The 14,491-nt window shown below is 34.4% G+C and overlaps 1 pseudogene; it reads left to right on the forward strand.

Moving 5' to 3' along the window:
• Window positions 1–6,053: 6,053 nt before the first annotated feature.
• The window catches only part of LOC124989250 (mitochondrial nicotinamide adenine dinucleotide transporter SLC25A51-like), a 59,416-nt pseudogene continuing 50,978 nt past the window's right edge, over window positions 6,054–14,491 (forward strand).

The raw sequence follows: 14,491 nt of genomic DNA on the forward strand, positions 1-14,491 counted from the left end.
TTAAAGGGCTTGGTCCCCTCCCTTCTAAAAAGCAACATGTCAGGCACTCAGTGGTAGAGTGCTTGCCTAGCATGTGTGAGGCTCTGGGTTCAATTTTTAGCACCACATATAAATTAATAACATAAAGGTCCATCAACAACTAATATATATATATATATATATATATATATAAATGATTTTTTAAAAAACCAACAACATATCAATACTTTCATTACATAGAGGCTGCATGTTTTCTGGTTAATTTCTTTTTATTGCTGTATAATTGACATTTTGATTACTCTCCATATTTGATGTATACATCCTGATGAGTTTGGGGATAAGTATACATCCAAGAAACCATAATCTCTATCAAGGTCATTAACATATCCATCACCTCCCAAAATTTCCTCCTGTTTTAATTGGTATTGTTACATTTTAGAAAGAAACAACATCTGACCTACTGTCTTAGGAATTTTTAAGGATGCAATACAATACTTAGCGATGGACAATATGATGTATATTAAATCTCCATAACTGATTTACCTTGCATTGAAACTTTGCACCCTTTAACTGTCACTTCCATATTTCCTTCTCCGTTATCCCCTGACAACTACCATTCTACTCTCTGCTTCTGTAAGTTTGGCAATTTTAGTTTCTGCATCAAAATGAAATCATGCAGTATTTTCTTTCTGTGTCTACCATATTTCATTTAAGATAATGACCTCCTATTTGTTTATTTGTTATTACAAATGGCAGGATTTCTTTCTTCTAAAAAGCTGAATCATATTGTGTTGCATTTATATATCCTGATTTGTCTATTCATTCACTGATGAACATTAAAGTGGTGGCCATGTGTTGGCTATTGTAAATAATGCTGATGGATGTCTGTTCAAGATCCTAATTGTGCTTCCTTTGGACACATAACCAGCAGTGGAATTGTTGGAACATGTGTTAGTTCTATTTTAAATCTTTGTAGAACCTCTGTATGTTTTCCATAGTAGCTGCATTAATTTATATTCCCATCAACGGTATACAAGGGTTCCCTTTTCTACACATCCTCGCTATTTTTTCTTTTATAAATTAATAACTATTCTAAGACATATGGGATGACATCACATTGTGGTTTCGATTTGTGTTTTCCTGATAATTGGTTATATTGAGATCCTTTTCATATACCTGTTGACTTTGCATGTCTTCTTTTCAAAATGTCTTCTCAGGCCCTTTATGTAGTTTTTAATCAGGTTATTTATTATTATTTATTTATTTTCTATTCAGGGATATGGAATGTTCTGTATATGTCTATGAGGTCCAGTTGTTCTACAGTATTGTTTAAGTTTACTATTTCCTTACTAATTTTCTATCTGGATCTAACCAATGTTGAAAGTGGGGTATTGCAGTTTCTTACTAATTTTCCTACATTTCCTATTATTTTAAATACTAACTTCTTATTAGATATTGATTTGAAAAGATTTCTCCCATTCCATAGGTTTCTTTTTCATTTTTTTGATTATTTCCTTGATGTACAGAATATTCTTAGTTTGATGTAATCCCAATTTTTAAATTTTTGCTTTTATTGCCTGTGCTTTTGATGTTATATAAAAAGAATCATAGCAAGATCAATATCAAGGAGTTTTTGTATATTCTCCAGGAGTTTTGCATTAAAATCTTTAATCCATTTTGAGTTGATTTTGTGTACAAGAATCTAATTTCTTAATTTTGCATGTTTATATCCAGTTTTCCATCACCATTTATTTAAAAAAATATTCTTTCCTCATTGTGCATTCTCAATGTCCTTGTCAAAACTTAGTTGAATGTGAAAGAATGGGATAATTTCTGGGATTTCTATTCTACATTGTTCTATGTTTCTGTTCTATGCCTGTATCATACTGTCTTGGTTACTGTAGCTTTGTTTATAATTTGAAATCAGAAATTATGATGCCTTTAGTTTTGCTCTTGATCAAGATTCCTATAACTCTTCAGGATTTATTTTTGTGGATCTATACCAACTTTAGAATTTTTATTTTCAATTTTTGTGAAAGGACTTTGGGATTTTTGATAGGTATTGCATTAAATTTGTACTTCACATGGGTGGATGGACAGTTAAACAATGTTTTTTTTTTTTTTTATCCCTAAGCATGGGATATCATTCATTTATTTGTGTTTAATTTCTTTCACCGAAGTTCTATAGTTTTCAACATATAGATCTTTCTGTTAAGTTTTTGTTTTTTTGTTTCTGATGACATTACAGATAGGATTTTTTCCTTAATTTCTTTTTTGGAGAGTTTGTTGTTAGTGTATAGAAACACAATTGATTTTTGTGTCTTGATTTTGTACCCTGTAACATTACTGATTTCATTTATTTCAACAGGTTTTATTTTTATTTTTTATTTTTTTGGTGAAGTCTTCAGGTGTCTTCATATATAAGATAATGTCAGGAGCAGAGACAATCTTATTTCTTCCTTTCCAATTAGGATGCTTTTTGTTTCTTTTTCTTGGGCAATTGCTCTGGCTAGGACTTTCAGGCGTCTGTTTAATGAAAGTATGAGAGTGAGTACTATTTTCTTGTTTCTTAGTAGTGTCTTATGGTCTATGTATTTCTGTGGCATCAGTTGTAACGTCTTCCCTTTCACTTACATTTTTATTTGTATTTATTTTTAAGGTTAGCTAAATTTTTTGTCAATTTTGTTTACCTTTTGTTTTAAATTTATTTTTTATTTTTGGGCACTGGGGATTGAACTCAGGGCCACTCGACCACTCAGCCACATCCCAAGCCCTATTTTGTATTTTATTTTATTTAGAGACGGGGTCTCACTGAGTTGCTTAGCACCTCTCTTTTGCTGAGGCTAGCTTTGAACTCATGGTTCTCCTGCCTCTGCCTCCCGAGATACTGGGATTGCAGGCATGGGCCATTGAGTCCAGCTTGTTTACTTTTTTAAAGTGAAAACTTTCAGCTTTTCTCCATTGAGTGTGATGTTAACTTTGGACTTGTCATATAGATGATCTTTATTACATCAATGTACATTCCTTCTATACCTAATTTTTGATAGTTTTTTAAACATGATAGAATATTGAATTTTGACAAATGCTTTTTCTAAATCTATCCCAACGTATGATTTTTATCCTTTATTCTGTTATGGTTGTGTTTGTGTTTGTTGGTTTGTGTATGTTGAACTATCCTTGCATCCCAGGGACAAATCCCATTGATCATTCCATATGATCCTTTTAATGTGCTGTTGAATTTGATGTATTTAAATAATCTTTGTAAAGAATTTTCATATCTATATTCATCAAGAATATGGGTCTGCCATTTTCTTTTTCTTTAGTGTCTTTGTCTGGCTTTTGTAGGTAGCATATTGATGAATTTTGTGTCTTCATCCATTTAGTTGTGCTGTGTTCTTTTGATTGGAGAATGTAATTCACTTATATTTAAAGTACTTATTAACAGGGAAAGATTTATTATTGCCATTTTATTCATTGTTTTCTATAGTTCCTTTCTCCCTTTCTTGCTGTCTTCCTTTGTTAATTGATTTTTTTATAAGTATGCTTTGATTCTCTTTTCTTTATCTTTTGTGCATCTACTACAGGTTTCTGCTTTTTGATTATCATAAAACTTGCATAAAACATGGTTATAAAAATACAAACTGCTCTCTCTCCCTTGCTTTCACTCTCTCTATATCTTTCATTTTCTCTCTCTCTCTCTTTCTCTCACTCTGCAGGGAGACATTGTGCCTGCTCACTTAATAAAATCTCTTGCATGAAAAAAAAATACAAACTGATAATTTTGATTTCACACAAAATGTCACACTTTTACTCCTATCCCATTTTGTTATTGATATCATAACTTACATCTTTTTATATTGTGTATCCATTAGAAAATTACTAGCTATAGTTATTTTTAATACTTTTGTCCTTGTAATGGTTAATTTGAATTGTCAACTTGATTGAATTAAGAGATACAGATGATTAAGAGGCTTCTGGGTGTGTCAATGAGGGCATGTCTAGGAATGCTTAGAATGTGGGATAGTGATCTGAAGTGGGGAGCCTCCCTAAGCATGGGCAGCACTGCCAAATAGGATGATGGCTTGGATGGAATAAAAGTTGAAATAACCAGGAAACAGATGTAGATGCAAGCTCAACACTTCTTGAATAGGTTCTTGATTGCTGCTTCAATCATCTGAGGATATTGAACTCTTGTTCACTCCTCCAAAGTGGACTCTGCCAGTGATTCTCCAGGTAGTTTTCAGAAGCCTTGGTCTCAGACTAGGGTAGCACTGTTGATTCTCCTTGTTCTGGGTTTCTGCCTCTTGGATGGTGCAGCTGATGGTTCTTTTAGTTCTCCAACTGCAGATGGCCATTGTGGACTATCCAGCATCTTGTTGTGTAAGTCAATCTAATAATCACACTTTTTATAATTGTACTCCCTATTGATTCTGTTCCTCTAGAGAACCCTGACTAATAGTTTTTAACATATATTCTTGAGTTAAAAGTGATTTGACCACCTGTATCACATCATTAAAGTATTCTCAATTTGTCTGTATACTTCTCTTTACCAGTGAGTTTTATACATTCATATGTTTTCATGTTTCAGGTGTGTGTCCTTTTATTTTAATTTGAAGAACTTCCCTTAGCACTTTTTTGTAAAGTAGATCTATTGGTATAAATTCCTTTAACTTTTGTTTATCTGAAGAAGTCTTTAACACTTCTTCATTTCTGACAAACAATTTTACTGTGTGCAGTATTCTTAGCAGTTTTTTCATTGCACTTTTAATATGTTATCCCATTCTCTCCTCTCTGTCAGGTCTCTATTGGGAAATTTACTGATGGTCTTATGAGTCTTCTCTTGTATGTGATGAGTTGTTTTTCTCTTGTTTCTTTCACATTTTTTTTTTTTTCAGTTCTGAGTACTAAACCTAGGGATGTTCTACATGTTGATCTACATCCCCAACTCTTTTTACTTTTTATTTGAGACAGGGTCTTGCTAAATTGCCAAGGCTGTCCTCAAACGTGCAATCCTTCTGACTTTGCCTCTCAAATTGCTGGGATTACAGGTGTGCACCACCATACCCAGACTTTCTTTGTCTTTGACTTTTAATGATTTGATTAAAATGTGTCTTGACAAAGACCTAATCTTAACCTATTTATAGTTGTTTAATTTTTATGCATTTGGATGTTCATTTCCCACTCCAGATTTGGAAAATTTTCTCATTTCTTCAAATAATCTTTTTTGCCTCTTTTCTTCTTTGCTCCTTCTTGGAATCCCATAATGTGTATACTGATTTGAGTGACAATGTCCCATAAGTCCTTTAGACTTTCTTAACCTTTTTCATTCTTTTTGTTTGTCTGACTGGATAATTTCAAATATCTGTCTTCAAGTTTGATAATTCTTTCTTCTTGATTAATCTTATATAGAAGCTTCTTATTGAGTTTGTCAGTTCAGACATTGTCTTCTTCAGATTCAGAATTTTTATTTGTTTTCTTTTTTGGTATGGTTTCTCTTCGTCAAACTTTTGATTCTGTGCATATATTGTTTTTCTGATTTTCTTTAGTTTTATGTGTTCTCATGTAGCTCACTGGGCTTTGACATGTAGTTCTTAGATCTACATTTCTTTAGGATTAGTTATGAGAACTTTATTAGTTACTTTGATGGTTTCATGTTTTATGGGTTCTTCATATTCCTTGAAGTCTTGTGTTGCTGTCTTTGAATCTGAAGATGTCAGTCTTTATTTTACTGACTGACTTTTTAAAAGATTGATCTTCACCAGTGAGACTTCCTAGAGATTCTGGGATTCTCTTTGACTCTTTCTACGGATGTACCAACTCTATTCTTCTTTTACCCTCTGAGGGGGAAATCTTAGGGATTTTGTGTTCCTTCTCTTTATCACACAAAGCCAAGGTGCTGTGAGCCTTCCATTCATTTTCCCCAAGACAGTGCCCTGAGATGTTCAAGTTTGTTAACCTTCTCCCAAACCAGAAGAGTTAAGGTGGCCACTGAGATCAAAACCTTCTGTTTAAATCTATATTCTGTCTATGAGAGCTCATGTGAGCTGTGTACAAGAATGCACAGATTACAATCCATGGAGGGAATGTGGAGTGCTCTAGTTATTCATCAGCTGATTGTGGGGGTCTTCAGGTGAGTAATCTTCTGGGTTCATGGGCAAGACTCTTGGATGGATGAGAATGGGTTAGTATTAATGTATGGCCAAACTCTTTTATATGTCCATGCTTGGATTTTGTGTTCTATTGGGGTACTTAAACCTCAACTAGATTCTGAGGCTCTAACAAAGATATTCTTGTCTGTGGGATATTGCTAAAATCAGTGTTTCTGTGGGTTATGAGAACTAGAAACTCCTATTCTACCATCTTGCTGATGGTTCTCCTCATTTTAATTTACAAGATGTCCTATAGATATAACCTTAATGCATAGTTGGTAATGCCAAAGTCAACAGTTAGTCTGTTTGGTTATTTAAGATTCATCAGTTATCCATTCTGGATAGTTTTGCTTATATGTTAGGAGAAAAATCAATATGACTTAATCTGAATGTAAATTCAAAATAGCAGAAGATGTTGCCATATTGTGGCTCCAAATACTAATGTTTTCTTGTTGCTTTTTTTTTTGGCTGAAGTTGATTTTTGTTGCTCTTCTTTATAGGATTTCTACAGTGAGTGTATGCAACATTTTATGACTTGAATTATGTCTTCCTAAAATGTATTGAACCGTTTAGTCCCAATACATTTGAATGTAACTGTATTTGAAAATAGTCATTGTAAATGATCTAGTTCAGATGAAGCTTGTGTCATTATAAAAAGGTGGAGGTTTGACTACAGATACACATTTGTATAAGGATAATTCCTTATACAGATTGGAGTTATGCTACCACAATCCAAGGAACTACCAGAAGACAGGAGACAGGCCTGAGACTCATCTTTCTCTAGTTTGAGGGAGCATGACCAGCTGACACCTTGATCTTAAACTTCTGTTCTCCAGAACTCTGGCACAAAAACGTTTTGCTATTTAAATCACTCAGTTTGAGGTATTTAATTACAGTAGCTCCAGAAAACTAATACAAGGCCATTAGTAACATATTGATACTTTTCATAGTTGTCCCTGCATTGGTTTGAATATCTCCCCCCAGAATTCATATGTTGGATAATGAAGCTCCAAAACAGCACTATTGAAATTATGTCACAGAGGCATCCATCTCCCAAAATAGATTAGTGCCTTTCTAGTGGGAGTGTGTTCTCACAAGAGAGGATTGCTAGACAGCTAAGCGGCCCCTGATGCCTCCGCTCTTGGTCACACACCTGCTCACACTTCCACTTGTTCCATCATGTCATGACACAGCACAATGCGCTCCTCTAATGCGGCAATCCAATCTCAGACTTCTAGCCTCCAGAACTGTGAGCTAAATATACTTTTTGTAAATTTCTTAGTCTCAGCAATTCCATTATCTGCAGAAAACAGACTAAAACATCTCCCTTGAACACTCTGTATTGAAGGTTCTATATTAGAAGATTTTAAAAGGAAACTTGAAGAGAGCGTGAACTGTCTAAGCCATACACCTGGAAGAGTTTATTCCAGAAAGAGAAATTAAAGAGATTTGGGATGGGAAAAGTTTGTGTGTCTGGCCTGTGGCAATTACATGTAATTTAAGAGATTAAAACTCCGTTGGACTCAGATATGGCCAGAAGGTACCCATTATTCATTCATTTCTTTTAATTAAGTCTTAGTGTATTAAATGTGCCAGTATTCAGAGTAATAAGGATGGAGGTATGACTAAAAGTCTACTGGGAAATTGATAATGAATATACTCTTGTGGGTGATAAAACAGTTTTACTTCTTCACATCTGACTGAAGAGTCCTTCGAGACCAGATAACCCAAAGGCCGTGCTGTTTGACACGTACATGTTTCCCTTTCCATCATAATTGCCCTGCTGGCCAGTGTGTGGGTACTATTTTTTTTTTTTTTTTTTTTGCTTTGGTTTTCCCTCTGGGAGTAAGTTTTCCAAAGAAAGAAAGAGGAAGGACAGCAAAGTTGTTATTTTCTGGAGTGTAGAAATGTTGTCATGAAGAAAGAAAAAAAAAAAAAGTCCTCCTATTTCTGGTGTGCAGCATAGTTGCAATTCCACAGCACAGCTTAGTCTAACATAGCTAGAAGCAGCCTGATTAAATTATATATTAGAGTGAAAATGCCCCTGGCCATTGAGATACAGTTGGAAAGGCATTTTATGGCAGAATTGAAGTTAATCTGAAAAGTGAGGAAAACTGACTAAACCCTCTTTCATCATGCCATTAAAATCAGTTTGGCGTTTCTAAACCAGTAAGATATGAGTCATGATTAAAAAAAAAAAAAGCCTCAAGGATATATGCTTGCCAAATTGTGTACACCAATTCCATTTTTTTTTCTTTGGTCCTAGGGATTGAATCTAGGTATGCTTTACCACTGAGCTACCTCCCCAGCCCTTGCTGTCTTTTTTATTTTGAGACAGGGTCTCACTAAGTTGCTGAGGGTCTTGCTAAGTTGCTGAGCCTGGCCTCAAACAATCCTTCTACCTCAGTCTCCCAAGTGTCTGGGACTACAGTTGTGTGCTACTGCATCTGGCACCAGTTCCCTTTAATGGAAAAAATTAATTGGTATGGGCTGGGGTTATGGCTCAGTGGTAGAGCACTTGCCTAGCACACGTGAGGCACTGGGTTTGATCCTCAGCACTGCATATAAATAAATAAATAAATAAATAAATAAATAAATAAATAAATAAAATAAAGGTCTGTCCAGAGCTAAGAAAAAATTTTAAAAAATTAATTGGCATGCATTTCAGACTTATAAATAGTGTGCAAGGTCAAACATTAGTGCATACCTGCTATTTAAAAAGACTTTGTGAGAAAAATAAGGAAGGATAAGTTAGGTTTCTGCTCCTGAGAAACTAAATATTTAAGAAACCAGGATGCATGTACTAAAAAATGCTAACAAAAGACTGGGTAACATATAATTGGAGCAAAATAAATTACACAGTAGATGATAAATTCTATAAGAATTCAAAACAAGTAAAAGTTGCATTAGTCAAACACTTGTCACTTCATTCTTTCAATCAGTCAACAAAGATTTACTACTACATGCTGCAACCAGTGCGATCACACTCTTGATTCTGGTGAGGAGTGAATGGGGAATTGGAAAAATAAAGATTCACAAACACAGATTTTGAAAATTAGGCTGAGATGAGATGGTGCTCTGCCTTCTGATTGAGATGCAGATCTAAAGAGATACACCAGCAATCTTTATATATGTCTCATTATCAGGTTAAAGACTATGCAACCATTGTTCTTTGTATTCAGGAAAATTACAGAAACTAAGACATCTATGTAGCTTTTCTGTGGTTGTAACACACAGTTGTAAAGTGCAATGTTAGGAGCTTTGTGTAGCTCTCAAGAAAGTCCACTGTTGAAAGTTACTGTAAAGTGGGCAGAAACAGGAGAAGCAGAGCTGGTGAAACATCATGGTTGCCTAGCATAAGAATACCTTCCTTCCCAGAAGCTATGTGCTTGAGATTAAGGTCAGAGCTCATAGGGATCTTGTACAGCACCTCCTCATGCAGATCACTGCCACAGCAGTTAAGCATCCAGTGCCGTTGCACAGAAACATTTCCAGGCACCAGGCATGCCACAGTCACAAGGTCATCAGAGACTCCCAATCTCAGTCATTGCTCTCCCATCCTCTGTCACGGCTGTCTACAATTATATGACAGGCACTGGCCTGCACAGGAGAAGCAAATTAATATGAATATGGCACCTGATACGCACATAGCATTCTAAGTGTACAGGTTATATTCACATCCATGATCTCAATTTCATTTGTGCTTTGCTTGCACCACATTTTACATGTGAAGAATTCAACACTCAACATTCAAATAAACAAGCTACCAAATTCAAAAGAGGATTGGAGCTAGATCTGAAGGTTTTAGAGATGACTCAAAGGCATGAGATCTGGGTGCTCAAAAGGTCTAATGTGCCAAAATACAATCAGGTGAATGAGTACATGTTTAGGGAAGGTAAAGGATGTTATTTTCAGTTGAGTTAGAATCAGTGGTGGGATGTCCATATGCACCATCCACTAAAAGCCTTTGGAGATATGGGCTTACATCTTTGATAGCCAAAGACTTGGGGATTGTCCTTTTAGGAATGATGGCTGAAGTATTAAGAGAAGTGGATGAGTTCTTCAAAAGTAGAAGTGTAAATGTTCTAGAGCAAGGGCAAACCTTGTGAAAAACCTAGTTTGTTGGTGGGGGAGGGGGAGAAAGATTGACAAGAGCGGTCACGAAAGGAGGGGAAGAGCATAAAATAATATTGCTTCAATCCAGAGGTTCACAGAATATTGTAAGAAAAAACATACTAAAAAGCCACAAGGAGAAAGGGACCCAAACCTGGGTCTTTGAGGATGGCAATGAGGAGCTGCCTTGTGGTTGTAGAGAATACAGGTTCATGAGGGAGGAGGACCAGGGGGGCAGAAGAGAGTTATGGTAAGAGATGGAGGTACAGTGAAGAATTGAAGACCCTGGAGGTCTTCAATTGAGGACATTTAAAAAGCTTGAGTGCAGAATTTTTAAAGTGAAAAAAAAAAATACAATGTTGATTTTGCATATTGTCCAAGGAATCTACTAGGATTAATACTACTCTGATAATGGAATGAAATCAGCATTCTACTTCCCTGACTCCTATAATTGCTCTCACTGCAAGGTTGGCAGACTGCTTTGGGGAATTATCTGAAATCTGATTCCCTTTTGATTCAGAATTTAGTCATTATTAAGGTTCAGAGAGCAAGGCATGGAAGAACAAGATCAAATAAACATCACCCTGGTGCCAATCCGGGAGGAGACAAGAGCTCCACAGAACCCTTCAACCTCCAGGCGGTGCCCTTGTTAGTCTCCTCAGTCCCACTGCCTAGCAAGTCTTAGTGCAGATGCTTAATGGCAGTCACTGACTGGAACATGGATGTGTTCATGTGGAGCTACTGTTGCATTGTACATGTTTTTATTTTTGAACTTGCTAAACAAGCCTTACCTGTTGACATCCAGCATTGAAGGCATGAATGTGATGCTTTCAGCAAGAAGGCCAACATTAGGACATTAAGCTGACTACAAAAATAACAACTTTATGAATATAATGACTTTTTGCCAGTATCCATTTTGTCCCCCATTTTGAGGACTTTGAGAGCTTAGATGCAGAAATATTTCAGGTGGACAGAGTTCAGATGATTCTGTGATGCATCAACATGACTCAAAGCAGATGAGACGTTTTCTGTTATTCTTCCTAATTACATTTTATTTATTTATGACTTATACTTCACCTCTTTCTAAAGGGATTTGATGTGTCATACAAAGTTACGTTAATATAAAAGTTTTGATTAGAATTCAAAGACAGAATAGAGCAGCAGTCATTTAAAAGGGACAGGAGAATGTGCTTCCTGATGGCCAAAGGGAACCCTTTTCTGTAACAGGACCTTGATTTTGCTTCTACTTTGTATTTCCCATGTCAAGGCAGAGCTGAAACCATTTGGATATAATTTTTATTTTTGGTTAAAAAAAAACACTCACATTTATCTGGAGTCAAAACTATCCCAGGAATCAACATCTAGGAGGAATTTGTCATAGACATTCTTACATAAGTGGTTTGGAGAACCAGAGCAGATGATGATTGAAGGTCCATGTCACACAATGCTCAACCAAGCCCCTTTCTGTTGCTTTCCGTAAGATTGAAGACATTGAACTGAACCAGGGAAGGTATTTTCACTTGGTATAGGAGAGGGCAATTGCCAGATAGCTGTTTTCTTTAAAAATGTTTATACCTTTCTTTTAAAATATAAAGGAATTCATTAGGATAAATTTAAAATAAATTATAATAAAATAAAATCCATTTGAATATTTTGATATTTTGCCCACAATGAATAAATACTTGAGTCTAAACATATGAATTTAAACTGTTATGTGACACACATAAATAATGCATGAATATAATAAGCATATAAAGTATATATAAACTTTTAGAATTGAGATATACTTTAATTTATATAGTTATTGACTTTCTATTAGGCTTCCATTTGGTAGTAAATCATGACCATTTTCCCATGAAAATTACCTTATTGGCTAATAATTCTTCATGTGAATAAGTCATAATTCAACTCTTTTTCTTGGTTGTTGGGAAATTTATATAGTAGTTTATTTATTGTAAATATTTTCATTTTTTATGATTTACTCTATAATTTTAATCTCTTGGTATTGGAAGTTTTAGTGTGTACTTAATCAGTTTTTTCCATTGTGATTTTGCCCCTTGATTTTTGCTTATAATATTTTTCTCCTCAGATTCAGTTAGTTTTGCAGGTTTGAAAAGTTGGAATTTGCTAGAATGTTCATTGTTCCTTCTAAAGCCAAGATTTAAGCAGTAAATATACTTAGAAAAAATATAATAGTCCAGTTAGAAGGATATGACTTAAAATAGTGAGGAGAAAAAATAAGCAAAAGGATAAAGTACCATGTACTAGTGATACCTTCTAATCATGACACATTTGTCAATAAGGATTCATAGAGCACAGAAGCATCTTCTTCTTGGCATTTGAAGGATCTCACTTATAAATGTCAGTTTCAGAGGCTGCCTGGATGGCCACCCCTCAAGATTAAAAAGTAATGTCCATAGCTATGTACCTATTAAGATATTCCACTTCTATTGAGTCTATCTTGATTTAAATGGCTTGTTATTTATTTTCTAATAAATAATATTATATTTTATATTTATATTTTAATAGAAAGGTATAAACATTTTTAAAAAGCATCATTATAGATGACATTTATAATTTTATTATTTTATAATAATTATTTAAAATTTTATGTGGGATCTTTGTATCAAGTGTTCTCTTATAAAGTTAAGTGTTTCTGTTTATAGTTACATATGAATTGTCATTAATAATTATGTTTGTGTTTTTTTCTCTTCTGCTAAATTTATCAAATGGTATTAAAAAAAGAACTAACTTCTGAAATTTTAAAATCAATTCCTAATATTTTAAAATTTGTTCAAATATTTTAATGATTCTATTTTCTTTCTTCTGATTTTTCCTTAAGTTATGTCTGGACTTTTAAATTTAAATAAGACTTTGAAAACTCCAGTATGAATAAGTTTGGCCATATAGCTGAAGTTTCTATTTTTGTTTTGACCCTAATTATTTATAAAAAAAAATCAGTGTTTCTCAAGTGGTATGTCTTGACACATTGAAAAACATTGACATTTAACTGTGGCACATGAACTGTGTTAATTTCAGAAATTTATTTAAAGTCCTTTCATCTTTTATTCAGTAGAGTAATAGTTATAAAATGGGATTTAGCTGATCTTTATAACTTGGATATATCTTTTTTAAAAGGTAATTTTTTGTACTTTTGTTTTCATTTATGTTAGTTTTGTAAGAAGTTTCTAATTGCATTTGAAATACTTTAAATCTTTGTCTTTAAAATAGAGGCTTAAACTTTATTTTCATAGGTGTTAGGTGATATATGTCATGTTTCCTGTTTCAAGTAGAGGTTTTTGTTTCATGTTGTTTTATTGTTCCCTAGTTTGCTTTTTCATACCAAATTCTTCTTTCCTGATTTTCTATTTATTTATTTATTTATTTATTTTTTATTAAAATCTTTTTTATTTTTACAGACTTCATTTGATTCATTGTACACAAACGGGGTACATCTTTTCATTTCTGTGGTTGTACACAATGTAGATTCACGCCATTCATGTAATCATACACATACCTAGGGTAATACTGTTTCATTCTACTATTTTTCTGTTCCCCACCCCCTCCCACCCCATTTTCCTCTATACTATTCAAAGTTCCTTCATTCTTCTTTTCTCCCTGCCACCCCACCTCATTATATATTGTCATGCACTTATCATTAGAAAACGTTCAACCTTTGGTTTTTTGGGCTTGACCTGTTTCACTTAGCATATTTTCCAACTTCATCCATTTACCAGCAAATGCCATGATTTTATTCTTTATGGATGAGTAATATTCCATTGTGTATATATATCACAGTTTCTTTATCCATTCCTCAATTGAAGGACATCTAGGTTGGTTCCACAATCTAGTTATTGCGAATTGAGCAGCTATGAACATTGATGTGGCTGCATCATTGTGGAATGTTGATTTTGTTAAGTCGTTTGGGTATAAACCGAGGAGTGGGATAGCTGGGTCAAATGAACCCAAATTTTCTGAGGAATCTCCTTACTGCTTTCCAGAGTGGCTGCGCTAATTTGCAACTCCACCAGCAATGTATGAGTGTGCCTTTTTCCCCGCATACACGCCAACGTCTGTCATTGCTTGTGTTCTTGATAATAGCCATTCTAATTGGAGTTAGATGAAATCTTAGGGTGGTTTTAATTTGTATTTCTCTAATAACTAGGGATGATGAGTACTTTTTCATAAATTCGTTCATCATCTGTATATCTTCTTCTGTGAAATGTCTGCCCATTTCCTTAGCTCATTTA

This window comes from Sciurus carolinensis, chromosome 7, assembly GCF_902686445.1.
Source record: "Sciurus carolinensis chromosome 7, mSciCar1.2, whole genome shotgun sequence".
NCBI lineage: Eukaryota > Metazoa > Chordata > Mammalia > Rodentia > Sciuridae > Sciurus > Sciurus carolinensis.